Source organism: Ascaphus truei, chromosome 15, assembly GCF_040206685.1.
Source record: "Ascaphus truei isolate aAscTru1 chromosome 15, aAscTru1.hap1, whole genome shotgun sequence".
In the NCBI taxonomy this organism is placed as follows: domain Eukaryota; kingdom Metazoa; phylum Chordata; class Amphibia; order Anura; family Ascaphidae; genus Ascaphus; species Ascaphus truei.
Window position 1 is genome coordinate 46,896,854 of NC_134497.1, and position 20,340 is coordinate 46,917,193.

General features: G+C 48.7%; 2 protein-coding genes and 1 long non-coding RNA gene across 3 annotated transcripts in view; 1 reads left to right on the forward strand and 2 right to left on the reverse strand.

The window, feature by feature from the left end:
- LOC142466914 (uncharacterized) overlaps positions 1–20,340 on the reverse strand; it is a 608,435-nt gene that overhangs the window by 335,499 nt on the left and 252,596 nt on the right. The gene's annotated exons all lie outside the window — the stretch shown is intronic.
- Positions 1–20,340, reverse strand: part of LOC142466913 (uncharacterized) — a 276,622-nt gene that overhangs the window by 218,301 nt on the left and 37,981 nt on the right. The window lies entirely within an intron of this gene.
- Positions 6,555–7,987, forward strand: LOC142466995 (uncharacterized). The gene is made up of 2 exons (XR_012788300.1): positions 6,555–6,665; positions 7,744–7,987. It is a non-coding gene; the product is annotated as an uncharacterized LOC142466995 (long non-coding RNA).

Below are 20,340 nucleotides of genomic sequence, written 5' to 3' on the forward strand. Positions count from 1 at the left end.
CGAGTATAACTAAAATAATACCTGTGTCACGATGGACGCACTTATTAACAAATTTATATTTTGTGGATCCCAATTGAGCAGAACAAGTTGAGCAAAATAAACTGAGATTTATTCCCTTGATAGGCAAACACACGACAACTGCAGAAATCACTTAATAATTACACTTACTGGTATAGGAATAGGGGAAATTGTCCAGTGAACAGAAACCACAGGAAAAATGTCTTTTAAACTTGCTGTCCGTTTGCAGGGGGCGCAAGAAACAAAGCCCATAAATCATTGGAAAACGAAATGTCCGTTCTAAGTCCCTGGGGTTAGTTAGAGAACCCCCAGCACAAACGAATTCCTGAAGATGGGATGTACTTCTTGTTACGCTGGAAATAATTAGTTGTCTTCTGGAATTGCAGGCTGCTGGACTTGGACACAAAACTTTGGAAAGTTTCTTCAGATGTTACAAGAAAAATCAGACCATGGGGATAGCTTGGGGAGCATGTATATAGGGTCTGATAGCTTGGGGAGCATGTATATAGGGTCTGATAGCCTATCTCCAACATAGCCCTCCAACGCCAGGTGTGGGAAAAATCATTTCCCCAATCACCACCTTGCCCATACCTTGCAGTGTGGGCACATTCGGGATTTCCTGTTGCTACTGAGCCTGTGCCAACCTGACATCTGGCCTCTTTAGCATAAGGATACTCCCACCCATAGCCGGTGTCACCCTGGCTAGGGTTTGTCTCCAAGGTGTGAACTAGCCCTGCTAGCTAACAGGATTTCTATTCAGCCAGCATCCTGGCCACCTCGCACCTTGGCAGGTCTGGGCCTTTTAACTGCAACACATTCGGAGACTCAGTGGCACTGCCACCACAGGAGGTCTCTGAAGGTTGTAGAACCCCCAGCTCATAAATGCACCGGAACATATGTGCACATACAGAATACACTTCAAAGGCAGCAGGAAAAATAGTTTCCTGCCTGTCGTTTAAAACCTGCAGCAAAACAGCACTTAATTAAAAAATACATGTTCTACCTATGCTACCGTTACATTTTTCATATGTGTGTGTTTGGAATGTTAGTCTAGGGTTGCATACAAAAAGTCAGGGTTCTAACTCATTCCATTAATTTGCGGCTCGGCTACCGCAGCGCCATCTTGTGCCTAAAAAATAGTATGCAGGCACAAGATATTGTGACAAAAGCGCTGACGTCTGTCTGGGTTCTTCCCGACACAGTCTTCTAGGGTTAATTATACAACAAACAGGAACATGCAATGTATTACGTTGCTTAACTCAGGCTTCTGCCTGCTTTATTTTCATCCAAGTAAGGTACTGCAGCTTTAACAAGTGTAGATTAGAGGTACTCAGATACTTTCATTCAGCAGTTCTCATTTCAGTGTTGTAGTATTTCCCACACTGTTATTTCAAGTAAAAAGAAACCAAATTATAAACAAAATCCTATACCTTTCAGGGATCTAACTACACATTAGAATCAGTCTCTCTAACAGCTGCTGGCCAACTAACCTGGTTCCCCAGCTTAAAACAATGCCCTCTCATTTAGGGTCACTTAGATACAGCACAGTCTTTCAGCAACAGCAGGAAACATTTGTTTTTGTCTTATCTGTTCGTGGTGGGAACTCGGTCCCAAGTGTCCAGGCAAATCCTCTGGTACTGTGGTACTTGGAGGGGCCGTCCACCCCGAAACTGGATACCGGGGAGCAGTGATACCCCCAGCCTCCAGGCTCTTAGGAGAGAGAGTGAAATGCAAAACCTCTCTGCTCTAAATACCTGTGCATGTGATTAGAAGAGCAGGTGAGGGAGAACTAGAGCCATTGTAATCTGTGGTCTGAATTTTCCATCCAGCTGCCTGAGTTAATGGGAAGCTGTGGAACGGATCATTTTTAACTATTCCTGCACTTTCTGGCCTAAAATGGGGCAGAAAGCTGCCTAACATCTTTGGACTATGTCACAATATACTTGAACACTGCAGGCACACACCAACCTGCAAAAGGGGGACAAAAAGGCATAGAAGGGAAAATAATACATGGGTAATGCATATAAAATTAACCCCTTCATTCCCCAGTGCGAGTTAGTGTTAACCAGCCGAGCATATTGCCTTTATTAATACGCTGATTAACCCTATTTTCGTTACAAGCTGCTGATGCGTTTTAGTGAATAAAGTGTTTTAAGGTAGACAAAACACTCCCCGATTGACACTCCAGTGTAAATAGCAGCTTGGCTAATCACACTGGAGTGAAAATAAAATAATGAAAAAAAAAAAAAAATCATCCTAGCCAAGAATTGAATCCTGGTTCGTTCAGTTAATGGGCAGCAGCAATACCACTTAGCTATAGTAATAAAGGGATTTAATTGCCTACCGGAAGGCAAAACACTCCCCGAGCAGTCCAAGGCTTGTTGCATAGTGCCGGGGGCGTGCTAGGTGGGTGGGGTTAATGATTGGCGCTGCAGGTGGGTGGGGTTAATGATGCGCCGGGGTAGGCGGGCCGATGACATCTCCCCCCGCCTGCAACAACCTCTTCCCCCGGCCCAAAAAAACCTCTTCCCCCGGCCGCAAAATTCATCCCGGCCCGACATATCTCCCCTGTCCCGTCCCCATCCTGGCCCCTCCCCCCGAGCTACCGCATGAAAACGTAATTTTCTTGGTATATGTCGCCGTCGGCTTCCTCAACGGTCTGTGCTGTGCTGTGCACGTGCGTGGCACCACAATAGAAGGGCCACCCTTTAAACAGGTATTTAAAATCCGCGCGGGCACATGGCAGAGCACGGCTCGGCACTATGTAACAGCCCTGAGGCCCCGCTCACACAGCGTGCTACACGATGTGCGCGCGGACGTTCATCACGGATTCCTAGCGGACAATGGTAGTGTAGCCCGTTACTCTTTTTGGGGTTCTCCCGGTGCCCCGTTCCCCCTCCTACCTCTGCTGCCGTGGGAGATGTTGCGGGGAAGGTGACGGGATCGCCGGCGGCTCCCTCCACGGGGCGCCGCCATGTACAAGTGCTCACGCATGCGCAGAGCAGTCGCGGCGGCCTTATTGAGATTGGCATGGGAGGTCACGCTTCGGCAGGTCGCACATGCGCAGAGGCAAGTGCGCGCGGGAGAGGGACCTTGCGACGGTTAAGTTTATTTATTTATTTTTTTAAAGGGACCCTGCGTCCGTTATGTAGAGTATAGAGAGAGACCTTGAACAGTTAGTGTGTGTGTGTGTGTGTGTTCCTGGGCAGTTAGTGTGTGTGTGTGTGTGACTGCAGGACCTTTTCTGAAGAGCAGTACATCCTGTCCTATGCAGTGGTAGCAGAGACTGTTGATGGGACAGCTGCAGGACGTCGCCTGAAGTACAAGGCAGCTGCCATAGTGCAGCATTATTAGAGACTCATTTAAAGGGGTACGATCCACTCGGGAGGCCCCTCCAGAGGCATCCGCCGGAGGACTCATCTCTGAAAGGAGCACATTATCACGCCGCGGAGCCACGTCGTGGAATGCTGGTTGCGGTTGCGATCTGGTCTGGACCAAGACCAGGGAGGTATTCACAAAGTGCACCACCGGGAAGCGCTATCCCCACACACTCACACTCTGAATAAAGTGACACTCTGCGGCTAGCGCCTTTACACAGTCAGTGGTCGGGACAACAAAAGGGACCCCGTCCCTATTCCCTTAGGGGGCGGCCCCAGTCACTTCTACAGCGCACGGATCGGCGTGCGCTGTGCTATCAAACCCCGCCCCCCCAGTCCGGCCGGTCCCAGACCCTACCTTGTCGCGCACCTTTCCCCAGCGGTGTGCGACAGGTTTTCAGGGAGGCAGGGGAATTTGAAATTAGAATCCGCGACGGAGGTGTGGCCACGCCCCCGCCAGCGGTTCAGCCAATAAGGGCGAACCAGCCGCGAGACGTCATGGCCACGCCCCCGAAAACCCACAGCCACGCCCCCTCCCGTAGCAAACCTTCCCTCTCCCCTCAGACCGCCTATCGCGGTGCAGCGCTGTGTACGCGCCGCCCCCCCCGCCGGGCGCGCGTGCCACAGTGAAGACTGGGGACTCAGCCTTAGAGGTGGGAAGGGCATGTTGATATATATGTGATATGTCTATTTTTATTATTGAGTAGTAAAGCTTGTTCAATTGCATCTGTGAGTGGTTCGCATGTATATTGTGTCCGGTGTCAGGAAGCAGGGCTCACGTAACACCTCCTTACCGGTCTCGGAGGTTGTTGCTGCCGCACCTTGCCTCCCGCTGGCGCATCCTCGGCGTGGGACTCGACGATCCCGCCGAGCGCTGGCTATTGCAGACACCATCTTGTCGGGGCGCGCCGGAGGATCTTACACAGCGCGCCTCTGTCAGTAATTTATTCACCCCTCTGGGCTTCTAGCCACGCCTCCCATGTACAGCTGCAGCCCCGCTCCGGCTTTCACACTTCACAGCTGATCACAGGCAAGGATCACAGCCTGTACCAGTCACAAGGCGCTCCATGGCACACCTCCGTTCAGCCTCCTTCCCTGGTTGGTCCTTCCACGTATATATTATCCCTGTGCTCCCTGGGAATCATTGCTCTGCATAGCTTTTGCTAGTTGGGCTAGTATTCGTGTGGGCTCTTGTTCTTCGTGTTCTTCAGGTTTGACCCGGCGTGGCTTTCTACTCTTCCTCTGGCTCTGGACCCTGGCTTACTCCTCACGACGCAGTCTCTTTCCGCCCTTCGATCTCGGCTCGCTCCTCTACCTCCCGGACCTCTGGCACCCTCAACCTCCGGCTACGGCAATCACCACGATCCTTCTACCTCCGGATATGCCAAGTACCTTTGGTTCCCTTACTAAAGACTTCTGGCCTGGCAACTAATTACCACACTCCGGACACGCCCCTCTGCTGCGGGTGCGTGGTATTATACTTTCCACCTCAGTCTTGGGACGGGTCAGGTCTGCGGGCAGCACTACCGTGACATTATGCTGAGCCCAACCGACACAGACCAGATCGAGACTGATGAACCTACCTTAGACCAAATTCTCTCGGCCCTGGTGGTACAGAGCCAAACCATGTCCACCCAGATCTCTGACCTAGCTCAGCAGCTAACCAACCTTTCTCTACAGGGTGCACCACCTAATGTTTCCTCCCTGTCTCAGCCCGGATCTCTTGGCGCAGCCACACCAGAGACCAAGATACCCGTGCCGAAACCCTACGCTGGCGATCCGCAGGCCTGCTGCAGATTCCTAAACCAGTGTGAGGTCCAATTCGAGATGGCGCCTCTTCAGTTCTCCACGGGACGTAAGAAAGTGGCGTATGTGTACTCTCTCTTGACTGGTGGCGCCCTGGCGTGGGCTTCTCCGATTTGGGAATTACGGCCAGAGATAACCAGGAGGCACTCATCGCCGTCTTCTGGCAGGGGTTTTCGGATATAGTAAAGGACGAACTCGCTGCTCATCCCAGGCCAGCAGTGTTGGAGGAACTGATTGCTCAGGCTATTCGGATGGATCAGCGCCTCCAGGAGCAACGCTCCGAACGCCAACGTCCTCGTTTTGTGCCTCTGATCGCCCCCTTTCCTAGGTTTCTTCCGGTTCCAAGACCTCAGTTGTCCCGGTTCCCAGCCCTGGAACCACCAGAGCCCATGCAACTGGGTACTCAACAGACCCGGCCACCGATACAAAAACTCCGAAGGGACCGTGGGCTGTGCTTCTACTGCGGATCCCCTGAACACCTGATTTGGAATTGTCCCCTGCGTCCCGGAAACTACTCCACCCAGTGAGTATAAAGGGGCTCTCCCTGGGTGCCTTTTCTCCTTGCCCCTTTTCCAGTGACGACCTCCCCAAGAAGCTTTTCATTCCGGTGACTCTTTCGGGCCCTTCATTCCGCGTCTCTGCGGCCGCCTTTGTTGATTCCGGCGCAGGTGGGAACTTTGTGGATAGGAATTCATGAAGCTCAATAATATTCCACTCATTAGGAAGAGAGTACCCATCGGACTAGAAGGGATCGACGGCCGACCCTTGAACCCGGCCTTCATTTCTCTCGAGACGATTCCCCTCACCTTATCTTCCACCAATTGCCACACTGAAACCCTTACGTTGGATGTGATTCATTCCCCCGGGACCCAGGTAACCCTTGGCCTACCCTGGCTTCAGCAGCACAATCTAGGATCCAGGGCAGGAAGGGAGCAGCATCATCAGGAACACCCAGAAAAAAATACAAAACTCATCATAGTGTAGTATGAAAAATAAATGTCAATATGTGGAACTTGGCTCTTTAAATAACCTACTTACAGAATGTAAGATATATAATAGCAGGTTTGTAATTGTGATGGATCTTTGGACACCTCAGGTTATGGGTTGCAGCAAGCAGCAGCGTACATCAGATAGGGGTGGTGTCAGGCAAGATGGTGTTTTCACTCTGGCAGCAGCTTCCAATCAGTCATATGCAGTCATACAAAGATAAGGGAAACAATAGTGCTTTACCAAAATAACACAGAGTTTTATCGTGAAGACGAGCAGGAAATGTACTCACAATATAATAAATGAGCACATTCACATCATGGTATCTTTAGGAACCAGGGTATTGGATCGGCCGGTGGAAAAATCCCTCACTTCACTCCGCTTCCTTGTCCTCCACGAGGGTGCCCCCTCGTCCGGTGCCAGATGGATGGCGTCTGTCGTCACTTCCTGGCCTGGCGGTGACGACTTCCGGTGAGCGTAAGTAGAGCGGAGAGTAGGGGGAACGCCGGTCCAAGACTATGCCTCCGTGAATACAGCAGAAAGACAGTTCCCAAACGGTAAATACAGCTGGGCTCTGCTAACTGTCTGCAGATTTCTTTAGCTCAACGCGTTTCACTGCATGCCGCAGCTTCCTCAGGAGCAATGATAATGTCCCCTACTGGGTGCTATTTAAATAGCCCATTCAATTAGGGCAATTGGTAATGCAATCATATATAATTGACACAAGATGATTAACATCATTACACACAGAGTCTCCCAAGCTGGGTACATAATCTCTGTGATCCAAAAAACGACGCATAAAATACTTTAATACAATTTATTTAAAAAGAACATAGAACAGAATATATACTAAAATAAAAAATTAAATACTAAAATTAATGGGTAGTCGTTAGGTCGAGATGCTTAATGGAAGGTAGAGAGAGAGAAAGAGACATATGTTAGTTGATCATAAACACAAAATATGATTAACTTAAATAAAAACATATAAAAGTTATACAATGAGAAATCCAAACTGGAAATGTAAAAGACTGGCATGACTAAAAGTGACTTAAAAAGGAGGGGAGAGGGAGGGGGGAGTGTGTGACATAGGGGAAAATTTATTTTAAAAAATAAAATAAAAATAAAATAAAATAATAACTAGAGGAAGGGTGCAATCTCAAAATCAACATTAAGACCATGTGGTGTCAGCGTGTTAAGTTTATGCACCCAAAACATCTCTCTTTTGCTTAAATCTAAATTTCTATCTCGTCCTCTCCAATGTTGTGCCACATGCTCTATTGCGGTAAATTTTAACCCTTTAGTATTGGAGTTGTGAAAAGAGGAAAAATGTTTGGAAACATTATGTGACTGCACACTACGCCTTATATTGCTTAAATGCTCCAAAATACGTATCTTAATAGCTCTTGATGTTTTTCCAACGTATTGGAGCCCGCATGGGCATTTCAGGAGGTAGATTATATAATTAGAGTTGCAGTTCATGTATTGTTTAATTCTGTAATCCTCATTTTTATTATTGCACCTAAATCCCTTTTTGTCTTGCTGTTTGTATTCACAGGCCTTGCAACAACCACAGCCGTGAAACCCTTCCAATTTTTGAAGCCATCCATTTCTATTTGTCTCTACTTTCTTAATATTACTGGGAGCTATTATACCTTTTAGATTTTTGGCCTTTTTAAAAATCACTCTCGGGCGATCTGGGATTTCTTCTTTTAAAATCGGATCATTTAATAAAACATGCCAGTGTTTCTGTATTATTTTCTTTATATTGTTTGACTCTTTATTAAAAGAAGTTAAAAATGCTGTGTCGAAATTTTTCTTATTATTTGAAGATGTTTCTCTATCTTTAGCTACTAATAGGTCAATTCTATTCAGACCATTTGCTTTTTCTAATGCCATGTCTAGGAGTTCTGTTTTGTATTGTTTTTCTACAAAACGTTCTTTCAGTATATACTCGAGTATTAATGTGAATACGTATAACTTACAATTCACCTCTGTGACAAGTAATAGTTCCCTCAATTATTTGGATTTGAATATTTATATAGAGAATGAGATTCTCAAAACTAGGTCTTTCTTTAAGGAAGTTGACAGCAATAATTATATATTACGTACAAGCTGTCACCAGGATATATGGATGGACAATGTCCCATACAACCAATTCAGACGAATGCGGAGAAATTGCACAGACAATATAGTATTCAATGATCAATGCAATATACTGAAAGAACGTTTTGTAGAAAAACAATACAAAACAGAACTCCTAGACATGGCATTAGAAAAAGCAAATGGTCTGAATAGAATTGACCTATTAGTAGCTAAAGATAGAGAAACATCTTCAAATAATAAGAAAAATTTCGACACAGCATTTTTAACTTCTTTTAATAAAGAGTCAAACAACATAAAGAAAATAATACAGAAACACTGGCATGTTTTATTAAATGATCCGATTTTAAAAGAAGAAATCCCAGATCGCCCGAGAGTGATTTTTAAAAAGGCCAAAAATCTAAAAGGTATAATAGCTCCCAGTAATATTAAGAAAGTAGAGACAAATAGAAATGGATGGCTTCAAAAATTGGAAGGGTTTCACGGCTGTGGTTGTTGCAAGGCCTGTGAATACAAACAGCAAGACAAAAAGGGATTTAGGTGCAATAATAAAAATGAGGATTACAGAATTAAACAATACATGAACTGCAACTCTAATTATATAATCTACCTCCTGGAATGCCCATGCGGGCTCCAATACGTTGGAAAAACATCAAGAGCTATTAAGATACGTATTTTGGAGCATTTAAGCAATATAAGGCGTAGTGTGCAGTCACATAATGTTTCCAAACATTTTTCCTCTTTTCACAACTCCAATACTAAAGGGTTAAAATTTACCGCAATAGAGCATGTGGCACAACATTGGAGAGGACGAGATAGAAATTTAGATTTAAGCAAAAGAGAGATGTTTTGGGTGCATAAACTTAACACGCTGACACCACATGGTCTTAATGTTGATTTTGAGATTGCACCCTTCCTCTAGTTATTATTTTATTTTATTTTTATTTTATTTTTTAAAATAAATTTTCCCCTATGTCACACACTCCCCCCTCCCTCTCCCCTCCTTTTTAAGTCACTTTTAGTCATGCCAGTCTTTTACATTTCCAGTTTGGATTTCTCATTGTATAACTTTTATATGTTTTTATTTAAGTTAATCATATTTTGTGTTTATGATCAACTAACATATGTCTCTTTCTCTCTCTCTACCTTCCATTAAGCATCTCGACCTAACGACTACCCATTAATTTTAGTATTTAATTTTTTATTTTAGTATATATTCTGTTCTATGTTCTTTTTAAATAAATTGTATTAAAGTATTTTATGCGTCGTTTTTTGGATCACAGAGATTATGTACCCAGCTTGGGAGACTCTGTGTGTAATGATGTTAATCATCTTGTGTCAATTATATATGATTGCATTACCAATTGCCCTAATTGAATGGGCTATTTAAATAGCACCCAGTAGGGGACATTATCATTGCTCCTGAGGAAGCTGCGGCATGCAGTGAAACGCGTTGAGCTAAAGAAATCTGCAGACAGTTAGCAGAGCCCAGCTGTATTTACCGTTTGGGAACTGTCTTTCTGCTGTATTCACGGAGGCATAGTCTTGGACCGGCGTTCCCCCTACTCTCCGCTCTACTTACGCTCACCGGAAGTCGTCACCGCCAGGCCAGGAAGTGACGACAGACGCCATCCATCTGGCACCGGACGAGGGGGCACCCTCGTGGAGGACAAGGAAGCGGAGTGAAGTGAGGGATTTTTCCACCGGCCGATCCAATACCCTGGTTCCTAAAGATACCATGATGTGAATGTGCTCATTTATTATATTGTGAGTACATTTCCTGCTCGTCTTCACGATAAAACTCTGTGTTATTTTGGTAAAGCACTATTGTTTCCCTTATCTTTGTATGACTGCATATGACTGATTGGAAGCTGCTGCCAGAGTGAAAACACCATCTTGCCTGACACCACCCCTATCTGATGTACGCTGCTGCTTGCTGCAACCCATAACCTGAGGTGTCCAAAGATCCATCACAATTACAAACCTGCTATTATATATCTTACATTCTGTAAGTAGGTTATTTAAAGAGCCAAGTTCCACATATTGACATTTATTTTTCATACTACACTATGATGAGTTTTGTATTTTTTTCTGGGTGTTCCTGATGATGCTGCTCCCTTCCTGCCCTGGATCCTAAACTGTTGTAAGGGAATCAGTGCATATTCCCTGGAAGGTTGAGAGAATTCGTCAGTTTCACAAACTTTTAATTTTATTTTTTTGAGCACTTTTATAGTTGTTAAGCGCCTTTCCAAGTCACTGGGTTTCACATTCAGCAGCACAATCCCCGTATTGATTGGAGGGCATGCACTCCTATACAACAGGACCCAAGACCGAAGGAGTTACTCATCTCTAGCACCATTCCTCCCATGCAACACGCGGGGATTACGGTTCCGTCAACTCCTAAAATCGACCTACCAGAGGCCTACTCCGATTTCCTGGACGTCTTTTGCAAGACTAGCGCTGAAGTTTTGCCCCCCCACAGGTCCTACGACTGTCCTATTGACCTGATTCCTGGCGCCACACTTCCTAGATCCAAGTCCTATCCTCTCTTCGTTCCAGAGACCAAGGCCATGGCCGAATACATCCGTGAAAACCTCGAGAAGGGCTTCATACGCCATTCATCCTCCCCCGCCGGTGCCGGTTTTTTTTCGGTTAAAAAGAAGGACAACTCTCTCCGACATCGACTATCGGGGCCTCAACCGGATCATGGTCAATAACCGGTACCCCCTCCCCCTCATATCCGAACTGTTTGATAGACTCCAGGGGGCTAAGATCTTCACGAAATTGGACCTCCGTGGGGCGTACAATCTTATTCGTATTCGGGGAGGGTGACGAATGGAAGACCGCCTTCAATACACATAGTGGTCACTACGAATACTTGGTGATGCCCTTCGGGCTCTGTAATGCCCCAGTGGTGTTTCAGGACTTCATAAACAAAAAATTTCGAGACGTACTCAATTCTTTTCTTATCGTATACCTAGACCATATTCTCATCTTTTCCAGCAATCTCCAGGATCACATTCGACACACCAGGCTTGTCCGTTCCAATCACTTGTATGACAAAATGGAAAAATGCCTCTTTCATCTGTCCTCTATGCCCTTCCTTGGATACATCATCTCGGACAAAGATTTCTCTATGGACCCCGAGAAACTCAAAGCCATTCTCAACTGGCCACAACCCAATTCCCCCAAGGCTATTCAACGTTTTTTAGGTTTTTCGAATTACTATCGAAGGTTTATTCAGAATTTTCCCACCATAATTGCACCCATCACCGCTCTCACGAAAAAATGAGTCGACCCCTCAGCTTGGTCTCCTGAGGCAGCCTCAGCCTTTGAAACTTTAAAACGTACATTCGTTTCCGCCCCTATTCTTCGACATCCTGACACGAGTCTGCTCTTTATCCTGGAGGTTGATGCATCGGATTGCGGTGCATGAACCCTGCTCTCTCAAAGATCTTCCTCGCAAGACCATTTGCACCCCTGCGGTTTTTCCCCCCAAATTTTTTCCTCTGCTGAGAAGAACTACGATGTGGGCAATAGAGAACTGCTGGCTATTAAGATGGCTCTTCTGGAGTGGAGACACCTTCTGGAAGGGTCTAGAGAGCCAATTTCTATTCTTACTGACCATAAGAACCTTCTTTATATTGAGACGGCACGTCGCCTGGGCTCCCGCCAGGCTCGCTGGGCACTACTCTTCTCCAGATTTAACTACACCCTATCATACATCCCGGGCACCAAGAACGTAAAGGCGGACGCCTTATCCAGACAGTTCTCTCCGGAGGAGTGACCCGAAGAAGTTCCCGAGACTATTCTGCCCAAGGGACTTATAATTTCTGCGGCCTCATTCAACATTCTGGACAAGATCCTTAGGACTCAAAGGAACATTCCGGGTGGTCTAGAGGTACCAGAAAGGAGGCTGTATGCTGCCCATGAATTTCGTCCCAAAATCTTAGAGTGGGGTCATTCTGCCCGCTCTGCAGGACATCCCGGCTTCCGGAGGACCCTGGACCTTATCCAACGTACCTTTTGGTGGCCTAATATGGCTAGAACCATCCGGGAATTCACCAGCGCCTGTCCCACTTGCGCTCAAAGCAAAGCCCTCCGACAGAAACCCTCTGGCTTACATATGCCTTTACCTATTCCGGAACGCCCCTGGTCCCATATCTCTATGGCCTTTATTGTTGAATTACCTACTCTAGTTCTAAAGGTATGAACACCATCTTAGTAGTAATAGATCGCTTTTCTAAACAGGTATACTTTATTCCCCTCAAGGGCCTGCCCACCTCACACCCACCCTCGCGGACATTTTTTCCAAGGAAATTTTTCGGATTCATGGAATTCCCTCTTCTATAGTTTCTGACAGGGGCTCCCAATTTGTATCCAGGTTCTGGTGAGCCTTCTACAAAAGACTCGGTAAAAGGACACGCAGAGGGGAGGGACGGAGCCCTCTTAGGGACACAGCGGAAGAAGGGTAAAGTACGGCAAAAGAAATAAATAAATTACTAAACGCAGCTCCACAGTGCTAGCCCTGGGGAGTCCCAGACCCCCAAAGAACACTCCCCTGACCCCCCCTCCCCTCCAACCCACACTCCGTAATGCTCCCCCCACTGTTCTCCCAATCCCGCTCCAGCTGAATACTCAGTGCACCCCCCCTGCCTAAAACCTCCCCCCCCCACCACCCCCCTCAACGCCACAGACCCAGCTACATGCACAACACATAGAGAACATCTGAACGCTCCATTTCCCCCACCCACACTCCCTCCCCCCCCTCCACCGCCCTAGACAATCTCCATCCCCTACCAGAATCGAGTACCCCAAACATCTCTGCCCCCCTTACCCTTACCTCCCCCACCCCCTTCCCCTCTTCTCTCCCCCCGCACTCGCTCTAACCCCCCCCCCCCCCATCTCCCCCTCTGAGACCACACAGACGCTGAAGAAACTCCGGTCCCCCCCCTACCTACCTGGAGGGCGAAAACTGAAGTCCAGCCGGTGAAAGAACACAGGAGAATGAACAGCACCCAGCACCAGCCTAGGAGTCTGCCGGGTACAGTAAAACTGAAAGGAACAATACATACCAGACTTGACCATGTGAGGGCGCTCTCCCATTAGATTTCAGACTGAGACTTTCAGTCAAAAGAACCTCACAGATATAATGTCGCTTAAACTCTCACATAATAAATACTCCCCCCTCTCTTTACTACTATCACCCCCCTCCCCCCTCCCCCCCTTTCCCCCTCCTTCTTCCCACCCCCCCCTCCTATACCCCCCCTCCTCCACCCCCCCCACGTATACGAACTCAACAGGCGTCCCACCCCTTTCCCCCCCCCCTCCCCCTCTGCACCACCCCACCCCCTCCTCTGCACCTCCCCACCCCCCACTTCTCCCCCCCATATATGAAACAAGAAGTCAGCGACGAGACGACAAAATGCAGAACTAGAGGGGAGCCAGTATATTAAGAGGTCCCCCTCTCTCTCTCAATATTAGTAGGATGGTATACAAATGTACGATACTGTTGAAAATGTTATGTGAATATGCATCCCCTGCGGATTCCCCTCCCCCTCCCTACCCCCCCCCCATCCTCTGCCCTAGTACCCCTCCTGCTCCCCCCCCCCTCCCCCCTCCCTATAATAAGCTATTTAGCGAACTAAGTGATTACATATGCTTAACCCAGGTAAACACATACAGAGCCTCAGAGTAAGCAGATCAAAGAGTCATCTCAGGTACTTAGTATACCAGGACCAATCTAGATAAGGGTACGCCCCTGATTACCACTAGAAACAAAGAAACTACCCATGCCCACCCCCCCAACTAGTGGTCCCCCCCATTTACAGAATGGAGGGTCTAGGGACTAACACAGTGCTCCGAGACAGGCCCATGTCTCCGGAAGTCCCCCCAGGGGCACCCCGCCCCACCTCCTTTTTCACGAAAGTGTCAAAGGTTACTTCTTATAGGCCTACTCAAGGCCCACCCAGTTTTCCCCCCCCTTATATGTGTCCCTCCCCTACTACCCCTATCCCCAGCGCAAACCCTCCCTCCGCGACCCCCTCTACCGAGGGTTCAGGTCTACCCGTAGCTCCCCGGTTCCGAACTCCTGACATGGGAAAAATAGGAGTCACAGGGCCTAGTGCCCTGAAAACACCATAAGAAAAACAATGGCCTCCATTAAACTAATTTCAATCAACGCCAAAGGCCTTAACTCTGTAAAAAAAAAGGAAACTAGTCCTCACAGATCTCAAAAGATCCCGAGGCGATATAGTCCTAATACAGGAAACGCATTTTAACACCCAGACGCCCCCCAACACATTTAAAAATGTATTCCCCCAGGCATACTACGCCTCCTCTCCTAGCAAAAAAAGAGGAGTAGCTATCCTCTTTAGGGCTGGGGTCCCATTTGTCCTGACAAAATCTCACCAAGACCCCGAAGGACGCTCGCTCATACTCCAGGGCACCTTGGCAGGGTCCCCGATCACAATTGTCAATGTATACGCCCCTAATTCCAATCAAATTCAATTCCTGAACAGCCTACTAGAAACCCTAGACCAACAATCTCTATCCTCTCTGATCATTGGAGGAGACTTTAATATGGTGGCCTCATACAAAAATGATAAATCCGGCCCTGGCCAAACAAGCCCAGACCACACACTCTCCCAGAGCAGCACTCAGGCCCAGAAAAAGGCTAAGCAATTCCGGGATATTATGGAAAGTTACTCACTGATCGATATATGGAGGGCTCAGCACCAGGGCCAGAGGGACTACACTTTCTTCTCCACCCCTCATCAGTCCTACTCGAGGATCGATTATTTTCTGGGCACCAGCAACGTCTTCCAGGCCTCCTCCCAGTCCAACATCGGGCCGATCACATGGTCCGACCACGCACCCATTGATCTTTTATTATCCCTCCCATTTATCAAACATGCCCAATATAAATGGAAGCTCAATGACTCCCTTCTTAATTGCCCCGACACCGAGACCTCAATTCGCCAAAAGTTGGTATCTTTCTTTAAGTATAACAAAGGCACTGCTTCAACCCCAGCTATGCTATGGGAGGCACATAAAGCCACTATCAGGGGAGACTTAATTTCTATAGCCTCATACAAAAAAAAAAAAAACTCAAACTCCAAAAAGAGCTTACAGAAAAAATCTCCCAGTTAGAAGCCCAACATAAAATCTCAACCTCCAAGACGACACTAAAGCAACTAACACTAGCCAGAGCTGCCCTCAAACAGACACAGCTAGAGGAAGTTGAAAAAGCCCTCAGATGGTCTAAACAAAAATACTTTGACAAAGGCAACAAAGCCGACAAGCTCCTGGCCTCGAAGTTAAGGGGTGCCAGAGCAAAAGCCCAGATCGCAAAAATTCAGACAAATAAAGGACAGGTCACATATCTAGAGAAGGAGATAACACGAGAGTTCGCGAAATTTTATTCAGACCTGTATAACCTCCATCCCCCAGGCCAGGACCCAGTTAATATCACTAAAATAACCCAATACCTAGAGCAGTGTAGCCTACCCACACTCACCCCAGAAGAGACTGAGAGCTTAAACAAAGCAATAAATCAAGAGGAACTGTCCCTAGCCATACAATCCCTCAAGATAGCAAAAACCCCGGGCCCAGATGGCTTTTCTAATAGCTATTATAAACTGTTTTTACCTATCCTATCCCCCTACCTCCTCCAAATGTACAACTCGTTCCTTCAAGGAGAGCCGATACCCTCTACTATCACAGCGGCAAACTTAGCGATTATTCACAAAGAGGGAAGAGACCCTCTCCTCTGCGGGAATTATAGGCCCATATCCCTGCTGAATACCGATCTCAAAATCTACAGTAAGATCCAGGCAAACAGGCTAAACCCAATTCTCCCTAGACTCATACATGTAGATCAAGTAGGGTTTGTGTCCGGAAGACAGGCCTCCGACAACACACGTAAAATAGTAGATATAATAGACCACGTGCATCTCACTGGGACCAGGGCAATGATTCTAAGCCTCGACGCTGAAAAAGCGTTCGACAGGATCAAGTGGTCCTTCCTAGACCAGACCATGCTGAGGTTTGGATTCTCAGGACCTTTCCTGGAAGGAGTGAGAGCTCTTTACCATAACCCAACAGCATATGTCAAATTGGCAGGTGGGTTTTCGGACCCAATAAAGATCAGAAATGGGACTAGACAGGGCTGCCCACTCTCCCCTCTATTATTCGCCTTAACTATAGAGCCCCTAGCAGCCAAGATCAGGGACGAACCCAACATAAAAGGTATCCAAATTGGAGATAGAGAACACAAAATTTCGCTGTTTGCAGACGATGTGATCTTGACCCTCGCGAACCCCCATACCTCCCTCCCCAACCTTCAACGACACCTAACTCAATTCGGCCAAGTATCTGACTACAAAGTAAACATGGACAAGTCTGAGGCCCTAAATTTATCCCTCCCCCCCCAGGACTGGACCCTTATACAAGCCAACTATAAATATCGATGGAGCCCCACCCACATTAAATACTTGGGTGTTAAAATCTCCAATTCCTACAGCTCCCTATACCAATATAACTACCCACCTCTATTTAACCAGATCAAAAAAGACCTAGAGATCTGGAAAAAACACCAAATATCGTGGTTTGGGAGAATCACGGCAGTAAAAATGAACGTTCTCCCAAGACTGTTATATAACTTCCAAACCCTTCCAATCCCGGTCCCACAAACAGCGCTTAAAAACATGCAGTCTCTAATTCTCCAATTTATTTGGAATGACAAAAGGCCCAGAGTCCCTCGGTCAGTGATGCTCTCGTCTAGAGAAAGAGGAGGTGTGGGGGTCCCCGACATTGCAAAATACTACATCGCAGCACAGCTGAAGCAGGCTGTAGTTTGGAATTGCGACCCGGCCCTAGCTTCTTGGTTAGAGATAGAGTCTCACTACGCCTACCCCCTCTCCTTCCAAATGGCAATGTGGCCCACTGGCAGCAGAGGGGATAAACCACCAAGGTTTGCCCTGGGAGCAATGAGATGCACGTGGGAGGTATGGCTTAAATGTAGAGGGAAGTACGGTCTGGTAGCATCCCCCTCACAGCTCACCCCCATCTTTGGAAACCCCAAATTCCCTCCAGGGTGTTCTCCAAGTCAATTTGACCAATTTCAGGGTCACAACATTAGGATGGTGGCCGATCTGCTGCGGAAAGATGAGATCGCTACTTATCAGGTGATTAGGGACAAATACGAGATACAGGGCCTCCACCTATTTAAATATCTGCAAGTGAGACATTTTCTCCTATCCCTCTCACCAACTTCCAAATTTCCTAAATTAACCAGATTTGAAACCCTCTGCGCCAAAACAACCTATCAAAAAGGCCTGATCTCTCAAATATATAAAGGATTAGTACCCCAGTCTGGCCCACCCAACCATAGATATATGCAACGATGGTCCGAGGAATTGGGCCTCTCAATAGATCCGGAGGACTGGGAGGAGATCTGGGAGCAAGCCGCTAAAACCTCAATTTGCACAACAACAAAAGAAAATATATACAAAATTCTATTCCAATGGTACCTGACCCCCGCTAGGCTGAGCCAGATCTACCCAGGCGCAGTTGATCTGTGCTGGAGGGGATGTGGTCAAAAGGGGGACATGGCCCACATTTGGTGGTCATGTCCGGAGATTCAGAAATTTTGGGCCATGATCCAGAGGCTCATACGAGAGGTCACGGGACTAACCCTACCCCTAGACCCGGTGACCCTGGTGCTGAACAAACCTGTTGATGACCTCCATCCACCGATGTCCAGACTTATAACGGCCATACTGACGGCAGCCAGGTGTTCCATCGCTGCCGCTTGGAAGCAGACTAAAGCTCCCTCTAGAACCACTGTCACTAGCAGAATTAACGAAGTTATGTCAATGGAGAAACTGACCGCTCTGCTCCAAAAGAAAATACCCCAATTTCTAAACACCTGGGACCCGTGGCTAACAAAATAAATATACCCATAGGCAGTCGCGGAGGTAGGAGCGCGCCACCCACCCCCCCCCCCTCTCTCTCCTAGGTTCCCCCCCCTTCCCCCCCCTCCCATGTGAGTCTTCCCCCCTCCCCCTCCTCCCCTCCCCCTCCCATCCAATCACCACTCCCAAGAAAATGGAAAAAGTTATTGGGTCCCTGTCAGATTGTTGAAAGCACCACTGTCATGGGATCATGACACCCTTGTATGTACTGTTTGACATGATTGTACCCAATAAAAAAATTGAGTTAAAAAAATGGTTTATTGTAAACACACTACAGTCCAATGTGAGGTGTGTGTCCCGCTAGGGTAAGAGTCGGCGGGCGGGTGTTTAGTACGGGTGGCGGGTGGGTAGTGAGTGGTGGGTATGAGGTGGCGAGTGGCTGGTGAGTTCCATGTGGCGGTCCCGCTACGGTGGGAAGGGGTGTGAGGCAGTGTGTGGCTGCTGTGTGTTGCTGAGTGCGGGCTGGGAGTGACGTTTCTGCTAGGGTGTGAGTGCCTGTGAGGCGGCGGGTGTCTGGTGAGTGCGGGCGGCGGCTGGTCCGTGATGTCGGTGCGTAGGGGTGTGAGTGCTGCGGGAGGCGCCGGATGGGTGGTGAATGGTTGCGGCGGCTGGTCAGTGACGCCGGTGCATAGAGGCGGGAGGCGACGGGTGTGTGTGGAGTTTGTCTGAGTATGGGCGGCGGGTGTGCAGGGGTGTGAGGCGGCGGGTGGGTGAAAGGCAGAGGCGGGAGGGCGAAAGTCGTGACTTGAGTTTTTGACTGGGTGGGTGAGTTAGTGACTGGGTGGGTGAGTTAGTGACTGGGTGGGTGGGTGAGTTAGTGACTGGGTGGGTGAGTTAGTGACTGGGTGGGTGGGTGAGTTAGTGACTGGGTGGGTGAGTTAGTGACTGGGTGGGTGGGTGAGTTAGTGACTGGGTGGGTGGGTGAGTTAGTGACTGGGTGGGTGGGTGAGTTAGTGACTGGGTGGGTGGGTGAGTTAGTGACTGGGTGGGTTGGTGAGTTAGTGACTGGGTGGGTGAGTTAGTGGGTGGGGGAGTTGGTGACTGTGTGGGTGGGTGACACCCCCCCCCCCACTGCAGCCCCCATACCTCAGGCGGCGGCCTGAAGATAGCGAGCGGCAGGGCGGGCCGCCATCCCCCCCACACCTCATGCGTAGAGGAACCTTTGGGGAGGCGGCAGGGTGGGTGCGAGGTACGGTGTGGGGCGCCCCAGGAGACAGTCAGCCCCGCCGCACCCACCACTGCCCTGCTCCCCCCCGCTGGCATGTCCCGCAGTGCGCGGCAAAGCAGGGTTGCAGGCTGTGAGGAGGGAGGGAAGGAAGCGGGAGACGGTGGTGTGGCTGCTGTGTTGCCCCTGAGGGTTGTGAGGTGATGGGGGCGGCGCTCACCCCCACCCCCGCGCGGCCAAGCAGGGTTAAGGGTGCCGCGAGGGGATGTGAGCTGCGGGTGAGGGGAGGTGATGGAGGGGGTGGGGAGCCGGCGGGAGGTGAGCTTTGGGTGATGGCGGGGGTGATCCAGTGTCCCAGGCCGTGGGGTGAGGAAGAGGAGAGTGGCCGGGTGGTTGTGCGTGTGTGCCTCCCCCCCCCCAGCTAAGCAAGGCAGCCAATGAGAGGCATGCGGGGCCGGGGGGGCTGACGGAGCCATCTGGTTGGTCAGAGGCTGAGTGACAGACCGACGGACCAATCAGATTGCCCATAAGCACAGCCAATATACGTTTTCAAAAATATATATGTGGATTAACAACACTCCTCGCCTATTTATAGTACTGCAGCGGCAGCTGCCGAATATTCGCCCCCCGCTGATGTGCGCATCACCGTTCCTGTTACAAAGCGTGCGCGCACCCGCTCTTTCTATGCACGGTCACTGAGCATAGCTCCGCCCCCTCAAGACGCGCCGCACCTCCACTGTGCGCGGTGCACGCGCATGACGGCGTGCAACGAGCCCCAGCTACGTGTCAAGCTTTGCTATGAGCCTTGTCTCCTGCAGCCTATCCTGGCATCTGCGGAGGCCCCGCCTCCGCTCCCTCCCCTACTGGTTCCTGTCTCCTATATAAGACTGCCTCTTGCCGGTATACCGTG